Below are 10,000 nucleotides of genomic sequence, written 5' to 3' on the forward strand. Positions count from 1 at the left end.
GCGCGGCAATGTCTAGGCATTGCCGATGTTACCGGAAAGATGACCAAACTTGATTATTTAGAGGAAGTAAAAGTCGTAACAAGGTTTCCGTAGGTGAACCTGCGGAAGGATCATTAACGAAAGTTTTAAACAAACTTACAAAGTTTGAAAGAGAGAAAACTCTATCACTACGTTGAGCTCTTGACATTAAAACACATGATACGCAAAGACACTAAACACATGATAATAATATATTCAGTACGTGCCAAAGAAAAACTTGACAAAATCTATGACTCTCGATATGAATACACGCAAAAACTGTGAAAAGCAGCCAAAAGTATATATGACTATAACACATGATACGCAAAAATGAGGATGAAAAGTGCAGCTCCTCGCGTATAATAAACAAATAATAAATATATTGGCCGTACACAACAAAAATGCGTATAAACGAGCCACGATAGATGATTGAGAGAGAAAGGGAGAGAAATATTTGGAGGTAGTAGCAAACAAACGAAAGAAAAAACAGATACCAAAAATGTTAAATGACAATTCGTCGTTACGGCAGTCGTGATGCGGAGAGATATTACGGTTACGTGTAGGAGGTCGCTTTGGTTCTCATCGTCGATACTCCCGTCCGTATTTCGTATCCGCCGACGCGTTTCGTACGAACAAGCGCTAACGTTAAATAAAGTTTAAAAAATGAGAGAGCAACGCCGTTTCATGTCGAACGCTGTAAATAGAAAGAACGAAAGTTTACCGACGAAAGAAAATCGAGAGTTTCCTCTCTATCTTCTCGGCTCTTCTTTCCGTAGCGTATAAGAAAGGTTTCGACTCTCCCGGGACGTCGTTTACTTCTTATTAACGGGTACCGCACGATCCTTCGATAAATACAAAAAGTCGTCGTAACAAGAATGTTCAACTTGAACACGAAGGAAAATCCCGAACATTCTCATATAAAAATATATCTATACATAAATGAATCTGTCGCGAATTTTACCGGCAGAAGGTTCGTTATGTAAAAAATGGATCGTATGCATGGTGTACCCGTTCGTTGCGACGTCTGAGTTAAAAGGAGGAGAGAATCGAAATTGTTAAATAGATACGCGCCAGGAAAGCGGAGAGATTTCGGAGAAGTAAGGAAGAGGTGAAGGTTATAAGAATCTCGAAATATTCTTATCGGACTTTCCTTTCTATAATTTTTATTCTTGATTCGTGTTGCGTACTCTCTCGACCCCGTGTGAAAACACGAGAGAGAATATAAAGAAATATTTTGGGACGTTTGGTAACGAAATGCATGGGTTTGCGAAAAAAAATTGTTAAATTTCTTGTTTTTTTTTTTTCGCCCGCTTCGTGAGAGACTCTCATTTTATTTTCTTTCTCTCTATAAATTTTGTCTTTGGACCAAAGGGAACACCCCCTTTTAGCCTCTCTCTATTTCGTGTTAAACGAGAAACGAAATTTAGAGTGTGACACGGAGGCTTTCACGCGGGGGGTGTCCGGGTAACCGATGGAAATCGAACCACGAAACCGCTTCGACGAACGAAGTCGCAACTTCACGAGAGTCCGCCTGCTTACGACGGACGATATGGTAACGTATCGCTTTACGGACCGGCTGAGAAGCGAAAACGATAGCGTAGTCTCCTTCGTTGGTAGACCGATCTGACGCCGGCCATGGAGTGTCCGTATTGAATCTCGCGATACCGCCAAGACGTCCAATATATGTAAGCAGCGAGCAGGAGACTCTGTGTTACGCGCGACAGCGCGTTTCGTATTTTCCACGGTTTTTGAATGACTTTACCACCCGGAACGGACTGAAAACTCGCCGCACGAAGAGAAATGCGTCACAGAGCGTTGTTTCATCGGCGGTTCTGTAGTTTTATACGGTCCTTTACCCGTCCATGGACGTTATCGTGTCGTCTTAATCATCAATCAGCTCGGGTAAATCTGTGAACAGAGCTATGACGGGACGACGTCCGAATACCGATACTCGATCTTGCGCTTGGATTGGAGTTAGTATTCTATGGACAATCGAACGAATTTATAAACCAGGTTAAATAAATCACGTACATACTGGTTTTCAGACGCTGAGTTGTTAAATATGAACAAAAATTTTTATACGATTACCCTGAACGGTGGATCACTTGGCTCGTGGGTCGATGAAGAACGCAGCTAATTGCGCGTCAACGTGTGAACTGCAGGACACATGAACATCGACATTTCGAACGCACATTGCGGTCCACGGATACAATTCCTGGACCACGCCTGGCTGAGGGTCGTTTATATAACTAAAGACTGCTTGCGTTTGCCTTTAGCAGCAAAAGGTTTTCTCTTCATTGTTAAATTTTTTTCGGTACCGCTCGTCGTTCGACTAGATAAAACGAAACTGTTAAACGCCGAAAAGTCGAACGTTTCGGAGCGGGATCCGATGGTCGAACGCGAGAGAGAGAACAACTTGCGAAATTGGCGAAAACGTACGAGCGATGGTTGGACATTTCGTCGGCGTTTGACGCGGAGAATGTTAAATGGAACGTTCGTGTCTCGCCCTCTCTTTGCTAGTGTTCATTTTTTTCACAGGCGACAGAAGAACATTTTCGTATATCTCGCAATTCTTAGTTTTTAGGATCTTCTCGGCGGAATGCGCTTATCTCGGCTTGCGTGAGTCGTGGTTTCTAGTTAAACCCCTAAAAGAGACCATATACGACCGCCCGTGAAAGAGCGCTCCCGAGTCGAAAACACCTAACTACAGAAGGATATTTAGACGAGAGAGAAAATGATTCTTCGCCCTGCGAGAGAATTGTTAGACACCAATTGAAGGAAGCAAGCCGAGAGTAGAGCGTGTTTACGGCGTTTCTCCGCGCTCCCGACGTTGTCTGAAATGATTGTCGAATTTTTTTTTCGACGGTGCGAAAGTTTATACAACGAGGGGAAAAGTTAAAAATAAACGTGCGACGGAAGCTCTTTCACGGTTAAATTATTACGAGATCGTAGCTTCGCCACGTTTTTTTTAACATTTACAAGCGCAGATCGCTTCGTTGTCGTTGATTAGAAGCGGAAGACCGCGCGATCCCAATACGGGTTCCGGTCGTCCAGTCCTCGAAGTGCATAATTGTGCCGGACGGACGTTGAAAAACCCGGACCGATCGAACGATAAACGCTTATTTGGTGATCGTCTTGCGAGAGTCTCCCTTCATTGTTGTTCGTGTGTTAAATTTCTTTTATCGAACAACGGTCGAACGCAAATGAACAATGACATTTACACCGAAGATCGATCTCGAAACGCTTTTGTTCCTCCTTTTGTGCGCTCGTGGTTTCATCGAACGATATATACACGACGAAGGTGTACCACGCACGTTAAAAATGGGATTTCTTTTTTCCTTTAACCCTTTATTCTCTGGACCATGATAAGTCACCGATGGTTTACATGGCTGTCTCTGGCATTCTCGCCCTTTTCTTGGGATTTTGCGTCGGAACGCGACAGCAAAAGAAAAAACGTATCGGACGATGCGTCTTTACGGTTTATCGACCGTCGAGTGTATATTCGAACGTAAATATGTTGTAACGGTATATGTATCCTTTAGGGGACAAAAGAAACATGAAACGATCGTGTGCGAGAGCGCGCCGAGGGTAAGAAGAAAAGGTGTCCGACCTTTATCTCCTCGTTGTCGTAGTCTCTCCTCGTCGTTTGTTTTAACGCGCCCTGGATAGATAAAAAGATATATCCGATTATAATATATACATATATACTCCGACGCGAGTCGAGAACAACCGGACGTCGTCGTCGTCGTTTTTTTTTTTTGTCGTTGTCCCGCCTGCCCGAATATGCGGCGTTTTAAGTGCCTTTTTTCTTTTGTCGAACAAAAGAGAGAGGAGACACCGAGCTTTCATTTTGGCTCGTACGTACCTTCGAGTAGTCGACGATATTGTGTTGATCCGAAAAGAGAAAAATAGTTGGTTATCGAACGATACAAGGAAAAAATCGAACGACATAATCCCTGTGCGTCGTTGGTATTAATATACCTTTCGTATTACGTGTCGAAACCCCGAAAAGAGCGTACAGTTTGTGGTATAACTTTGAAAAGAAATAATAAAATTTCGACGACCTCAGAGCAGGCGAGATTACCCGCTGAATTTAAGCATATTAATAAGCGGAGGAAAAGAAACTAACAAGGATTTCCTTAGTAGCGGCGAGCGAACAGGAATGAGCCCAGCACTGAATCCCGCGGTTAACGCCGCTGGGAAATGTAGTGTTCAGGAGGATCCGTTTATCCCGAGACATCGAATCGCGTCCAAGTCCATCTTGAATGGGGCCACTTACCCATAGAGGGTGCCAGGCCCGTAGCGACCGGTACGCGTCTCGGGTGGATCTCTCCTTAGAGTCGGGTTGCTTGAGAGTGCAGCCCTAAGTGGGTGGTAAACTCCATCTAAGGCTAAATATGACCACGAGACCGATAGCGAACAAGTACCGTGAGGGAAAGTTGAAAAGAACTTTGAAGAGAGAGTTCAAGAGTACGTGAAACCGTTCAGGGGTAAACCCGAGAAACCCAAAAGATCGAATGGGGAGATTCATCGTCAACGAAGCTGGCTCCCGTGTTGGTGCGATAGTGCCCCGGATGGTCCCGTTACGGCGGGTTTCCCATCGGCGTGGGCACACCACCCGCGGCGAATGTTCCGGCTATGTAGTCGTGCACTTCTCCCCTAGTAGAACGTCGCGACCCGTTGCGTGTCGGTCTAAGGCCCGAGGCGAAGACTGTCCGTCGCTTTTAGCGTACGATGACAGCCCCTTGGATGCCCGGCCGACTGCGCGACGGTACTCAGACGGTATCGGGCCGCAAAATTCTCGAACGCACTGCGTCCAGGACCGCCGCAAGCTCGTTCCAGTCTAGATACCGGATGTACGGACTTAGCGCCGTAACCGGGCCTGGCGGGCTGTTGGCAGGCGGAGTCCTTGGACTGGCCAAACTTTGAATTACCGGTCGGCGACGCTATTGCTTTGGGTACTCTCGGGACCCGTCTTGAAACACGGACCAAGGAGTCTAACATGTACGCGAGTCATTGGGATTTGATAAACCTAAAGGCGAAATGAAAGTGAAAGTCGTCCGTGAAGTCGACTAAGGGAGGATGGGCCTCGTTACGATTAGGCCTCGCACTCCCGGGGCGTCTCGTTCTCATTGCGAGAAGAGGCGCACCTAGAGCGTACACGTTGGGACCCGAAAGATGGTGAACTATGCCTGGTCAGGACGAAGTCAGGGGAAACCCTGATGGAGGTCCGTAGCGATTCTGACGTGCAAATCGATCGTCGGAACTGGGTATAGGGGCGAAAGACTAATCGAACCATCTAGTAGCTGGTTCCCTCCGAAGTTTCCCTCAGGATAGCTGGCACTCGACTCGAACGCATAACGAGTCTCATCTGGTAAAGCGAATGATTAGAGGCCTTGGGGCCGAAACGACCTCAACCTATTCTCAAACTTTAAATGGGTGAGATCTCTGGCTTGCTTGAATTTTCATGAAGCCACGAGATATAAATTGATAAAATTTTTCTTGGATCAGAGTGCCAAGTGGGCCAATTTTGGTAAGCAGAACTGGCGCTGTGGGATGAACCAAACGCAGAGTTAAGGCGCCTAAGTCGACGCTTATGGGATACCATGAAAGGCGTTGGTTGCTTAAGACAGCAGGACGGTGGCCATGGAAGTCGGAATCCGCTAAGGAGTGTGTAACAACTCACCTGCCGAAGCAACTAGCCCTGAAAATGGATGGCGCTGAAGCGTCGCGCCTATACTCCGCCGTCAACGGCAAGTGCGCAGGAACGGGATTTAGTTCCCGTTCTCCATGAAGCCTTGACGAGTAGGAGGGTCGCGGCGGTGTGCGCAGAAGGGTCTGGGCGTGAGCCTGCCTGGAGCCGCCGTCGGTGCAGATCTTGGTGGTAGTAGCAAATACTCCAGCGAGGACCTGGAGGACTGACGTGGAGAAGGGTTTCGTGTGAACAGCCGTTGCACACGAGTCAGTCGATCCTAAGCCCTAAGAGAAATCTAATGTTGATGAGGTGTCCTAAAATTCACGCTTTTCGAACGCAAATGACAAACATACGTACGCTCGCACGCACGTACGCGCGCAAAAGGCAAAAAATGTTAAAAAGAGAAAAAAATTGCAGTTAAATAACAATTTACGTCGCCGTCGTTTCGTGTTTGTGTCCTAATCCACCGCTCGAACATGATCATTTTTATTGATAAATTGACAAAAACGTTGAACGCTGAAAAAAAATGATCGCGGTTCGGATCGATGGATACTTCACGTTCGACGTGATGCGACGTTGTCGAACGCCTGAAAGCGATTTTTTTTCTATTTTTTGCTTGGTTAAATCTTACAAACTATCGAACGCAAGTCGTGTCGTCGTTGCGTCGCAGATGCGTCGTTGTTTATATAATTTTGCGTGATTTGGGAAGAAACACACCCATCGGGCGAAAGGGAATCCGGTTCCTATTCCGGAACCCGGCAGCGGAACCGCATACCAATCGGGCCCTCGTAAGAGTGTTCGTCGGGGTAACCCAAAATGACCTGGAGACGCCGTCGGGAGATCTGGGAAGAGTTTTCTTTTCTGTATAAGCGTTCGAGTTCCCTGGAAACCTCTAGCAGGGAGATAGGGTTTGGAACGCGAAGAGCACCGCAGTTGCGGCGGTGTCTGGATCTTCCCCTCGGACCTTGAAAATCCAGGAGAGGGCCACGTGGAGGTATCGCGCCGGTTCGTACCCATATCCGCAGCAGGTCTCCAAGGTGAAGAGCCTCTAGTCGATAGATTAATGTAGGTAAGGGAAGTCGGCAAATTGGATCCGTAACTTCGGAATAAGGATTGGCTCTGAGGAGCGGGGCGTGTCGGGCTTGGTCGGGAAGTTGGCCAGGCTGACGTGCCGGGCCTGGGCGAGGTGAACGGTTGGCGACTTCGCGTCGCGTCCCGGAATCCGAGCTCGGTCCCGTGCCTTGGCCGCCAACGGATCTTCCTTGCTGCGAGGCTTCTTGTGACGGCTTCGGCCGTCCTTTTCGCCTCTTCGGCCGCCATTCAACGCTTAGCTCAGAACTGGCACGGACTAGGGGAATCCGACTGTCTAATTAAAACAAAGCATTGCGATGGCCCTCAAGGGTGATGACGCAATGTGATTTCTGCCCAGTGCTCTGAATGTCAACGTGAAGAAATTCAATTAAGCGCGGGTAAACGGCGGGAGTAACTATGACTCTCTTAAGCGTAAATCGCTCCGAGTTTCTCCTTCGGTTCGCCGGGGGAAAAACTCCGTCGCTTGCGTGAGTCATGGTTGCAGGGATGGCAATGCGTAACTCAGACCTCTCGTTAGGTCCTTCAGCCTCTCCCATCCAAGTCGCACGACCTACCTCCTAGTGGTACCTGCCGGTAACGTGACTGGTTGGCTGTTTGGGTGACTCACGTCACCATCGCAGTCCCAGTCACGGCTAAACGGCGTGCGGCGAACGGGCGCAAGCCCAAACGACATTATGTCGGAGGTGTCCCGGGGTCAGCAGCCCTCGGACGTCTCGGAGCTTAGCTCCAAATTTCTACCGCTCCAAGAAACACAAGGAATAAAACTCGGATACCCGGATTGGATTCTGTTGACGACTCGGCGACGTCCCATGGATATCCCGTCGATACACGTTCGGACGATGACTGCTCGACATGTCCCTCATGTTTGACTGATCTTTCATCGAGGATCCTGGCGCAGAGGAAACAACATATTCGACGCTGCAATCAACCTCCTCCCAATGAGGATGGAACCTACACCTGTGAGACATGCTCATCCAAGTTCCAAAAATACGCCGGCCTCAGGCAACACATCAAACGCGCTCACCCTACAGACTACAACGATCAGGATCTCGTGTTGGCCGTAAAACGAGCCACGACCAGCAGGCCTAAATGGACTCCCTCCGAGGAGAAGCAGCTTGCACTCCTCGAGTCGCAGCTGCCCGCAGGCCTATCCCAAACGGAGATCAACACACGGCTAGCTGCACTACACACCGGCCGCTCCAGTGAGGCTATAAAGAAACAGCGGCAGAAGCTGTCATATAAAGATGCACTTTCGGGGATCTCTTCCGCCTCGACTTCTGCTGCCGGGAGCGTGCCGCTATCACCACCATCTACCGACTCACGGTGCCCGGCGGAGAGCGTTGCCGCACGTGCGGATTTGCCGTCTGACATCCCAGACGTGGGGTATGAGCGGCCGCCGTCGGACGCCGGTGGCAATAGCAATAGTTGTCCACCACTACTACAACACTCCGATATCTGCCGCTTCCTTCGGGAGCTGTCACCCTCGTGCTCGCTCGAGGTTCAGCAGCTTATTGCCACCCTGTTCGACTGCGCGGAGTTTGAGGAGTTCGACCCGCATATTTGCCACGCGATTAGTGAGTTGGGGAACCATAAAGACTCATTACGTACTGCTGGGGGTGGGCGGGGGAGACATAAACGTGGCAAGGTTAAAAGACCCGGGACCAAGAGGAAATCGAATCGTGCGGCTAAGAGATCCGCAAATTTTAGCACGTATCAGCGACTGTTTGCCGAAAATCCTACGCAAGTTGCACATGCTATCTTGGACGACAAGGACATCAATGTCACCACATGCCCTAAGATGGCCGAGATCGAGGCCTATTTTCGTCCAATCTTTGAGGAATGCCCGGACTACTCCGGACCGGATCCGCAACCTCCAAGTGAGGTTCGGCATATGGATTATCCTATTACCACCGCCGAGACGGAGCTGGCCCTGCGGCGCCTCAAGCAGTCAGCAAGCGGCCCGGATAAAATTACTCGCGACGACCTGAGGAAGGCGAACCTGGCCGACGTGGTTGGACTCCTCAATATCGTGTTCGGTTTGTGCCGCACACCAACCTTGTTGCGCCACAATCGCACCGTGCTTATACCCAAGAAGGGCGATCTTTCTCTAACTTCCAACTGGCGTCCCATCACAGTCTCCTCTATCTTCTCCAGACTCCTACACAAAATTTTGGCCTCAAGACTATCTAACAATATTAAACTACATCACGCTCAGAGGGGTTTTACTCCGTGTGACGGAATTATGTCCAGTAGTACCATCCTGGACGCAATCGTGCGTGAGCACCGAACGAACGGCAAGCCCCTCTACGTGTTGTCCATAGACCTAACTAAAGCCTTTGACAAAATTCATCCCATCGCCATAGAAAACTCTCTTATCAATAAAGGTGTCGATCAACATACCGTAAAATACATTATGTCGACCTATAAAGATGTCGACACTACCATCGAATGCCACGGAGAAAGGAGTTCGCCTATCAGGATGTGTCGCGGAGTTCGACAAGGCGATACGGACAGTCCGATGCTTTTCAACATCGCAATAGATGACCTAGTTACATCCATTAACACCACGGATGGCGTACAGCTGGGTAATTCCAAGATCGGCTGCTTGTTGTTTGCCGACGACATAATTTTCGTCAGCAACACTGTTCATGGTATCAACGAACACCTCCGCCGACTCCGCGCCTTCCTGGAGAGAACCCACATGGAGGTGAATCCCTCCAAATGCCGCGCTCTTCAACTCGCGCGAGTCCCGGGCACTAAGAGGGTTGTTGTCGACACCAAGCCAAAATTCTCAATAGATGGCGCGTCAGTTCCCACTCTGCGAGTGCTCGAGCAGCTGAAATATTTGGGTCACGGATATAGCCAGAGCGGTATGCTGGCCCCCTCGCCTTCCAACCTGGAATCAATGTTGGAGCGTCTGCGTCGCGCGGCCCTGCGTCCATGGCAGAAATTGTACATATTGAACCGCTATTTAATACCTAGGCTTATACATTGCTGTCAGTCCTCCAGCATTACGGCAGGAAGGCTGGAATATATGGATCGCCTTATTAGGAAATTTATTAAGAAGACCCTACACCTTCCGGTCACAACACCTACAGCCTTCCTTCATGCCAAAATACGCGACGGTGGCCTCTCGATCCCATGCCTCCGTCATCAAATTGGAGTCATATATCGTCGACGGCTACAGCGTATTAG

The 10,000-nt window shown here is 49.0% G+C and overlaps 2 non-coding genes and 1 pseudogene across 2 annotated transcripts in view; all 3 read left to right on the forward strand.

The window, feature by feature from the left end:
• Nucleotides 1–116, forward strand: part of LOC143266365 (small subunit ribosomal RNA) — a 1,933-nt gene extending 1,817 nt beyond the window's left edge. Inside the window, exon 1 of the ribosomal RNA XR_013041377.1 lies at nt 1–116. This exon is cut by the window's left edge and continues 1,817 nt beyond it. This is a non-coding gene — a ribosomal RNA (small subunit ribosomal RNA).
• Nucleotides 117–2,103: 1,987 nt separating this feature from the next.
• Nucleotides 2,104–2,258, forward strand: LOC143266369 (5.8S ribosomal RNA). The gene has a single exon (XR_013041381.1). It is a non-coding gene; the product is annotated as a 5.8S ribosomal RNA (ribosomal RNA).
• Nucleotides 2,259–4,078: 1,820 nt separating this feature from the next.
• The window catches only part of LOC143266374 (large subunit ribosomal RNA), an 8,375-nt pseudogene continuing 2,453 nt past the window's right edge, over nt 4,079–10,000 (forward strand).

The sequence above is a fragment of the Megachile rotundata genome, unplaced genomic scaffold (assembly GCF_050947335.1).
Source record: "Megachile rotundata isolate GNS110a unplaced genomic scaffold, iyMegRotu1 scaffold0391, whole genome shotgun sequence".
Classification (NCBI taxonomy): domain Eukaryota; kingdom Metazoa; phylum Arthropoda; class Insecta; order Hymenoptera; family Megachilidae; genus Megachile; species Megachile rotundata.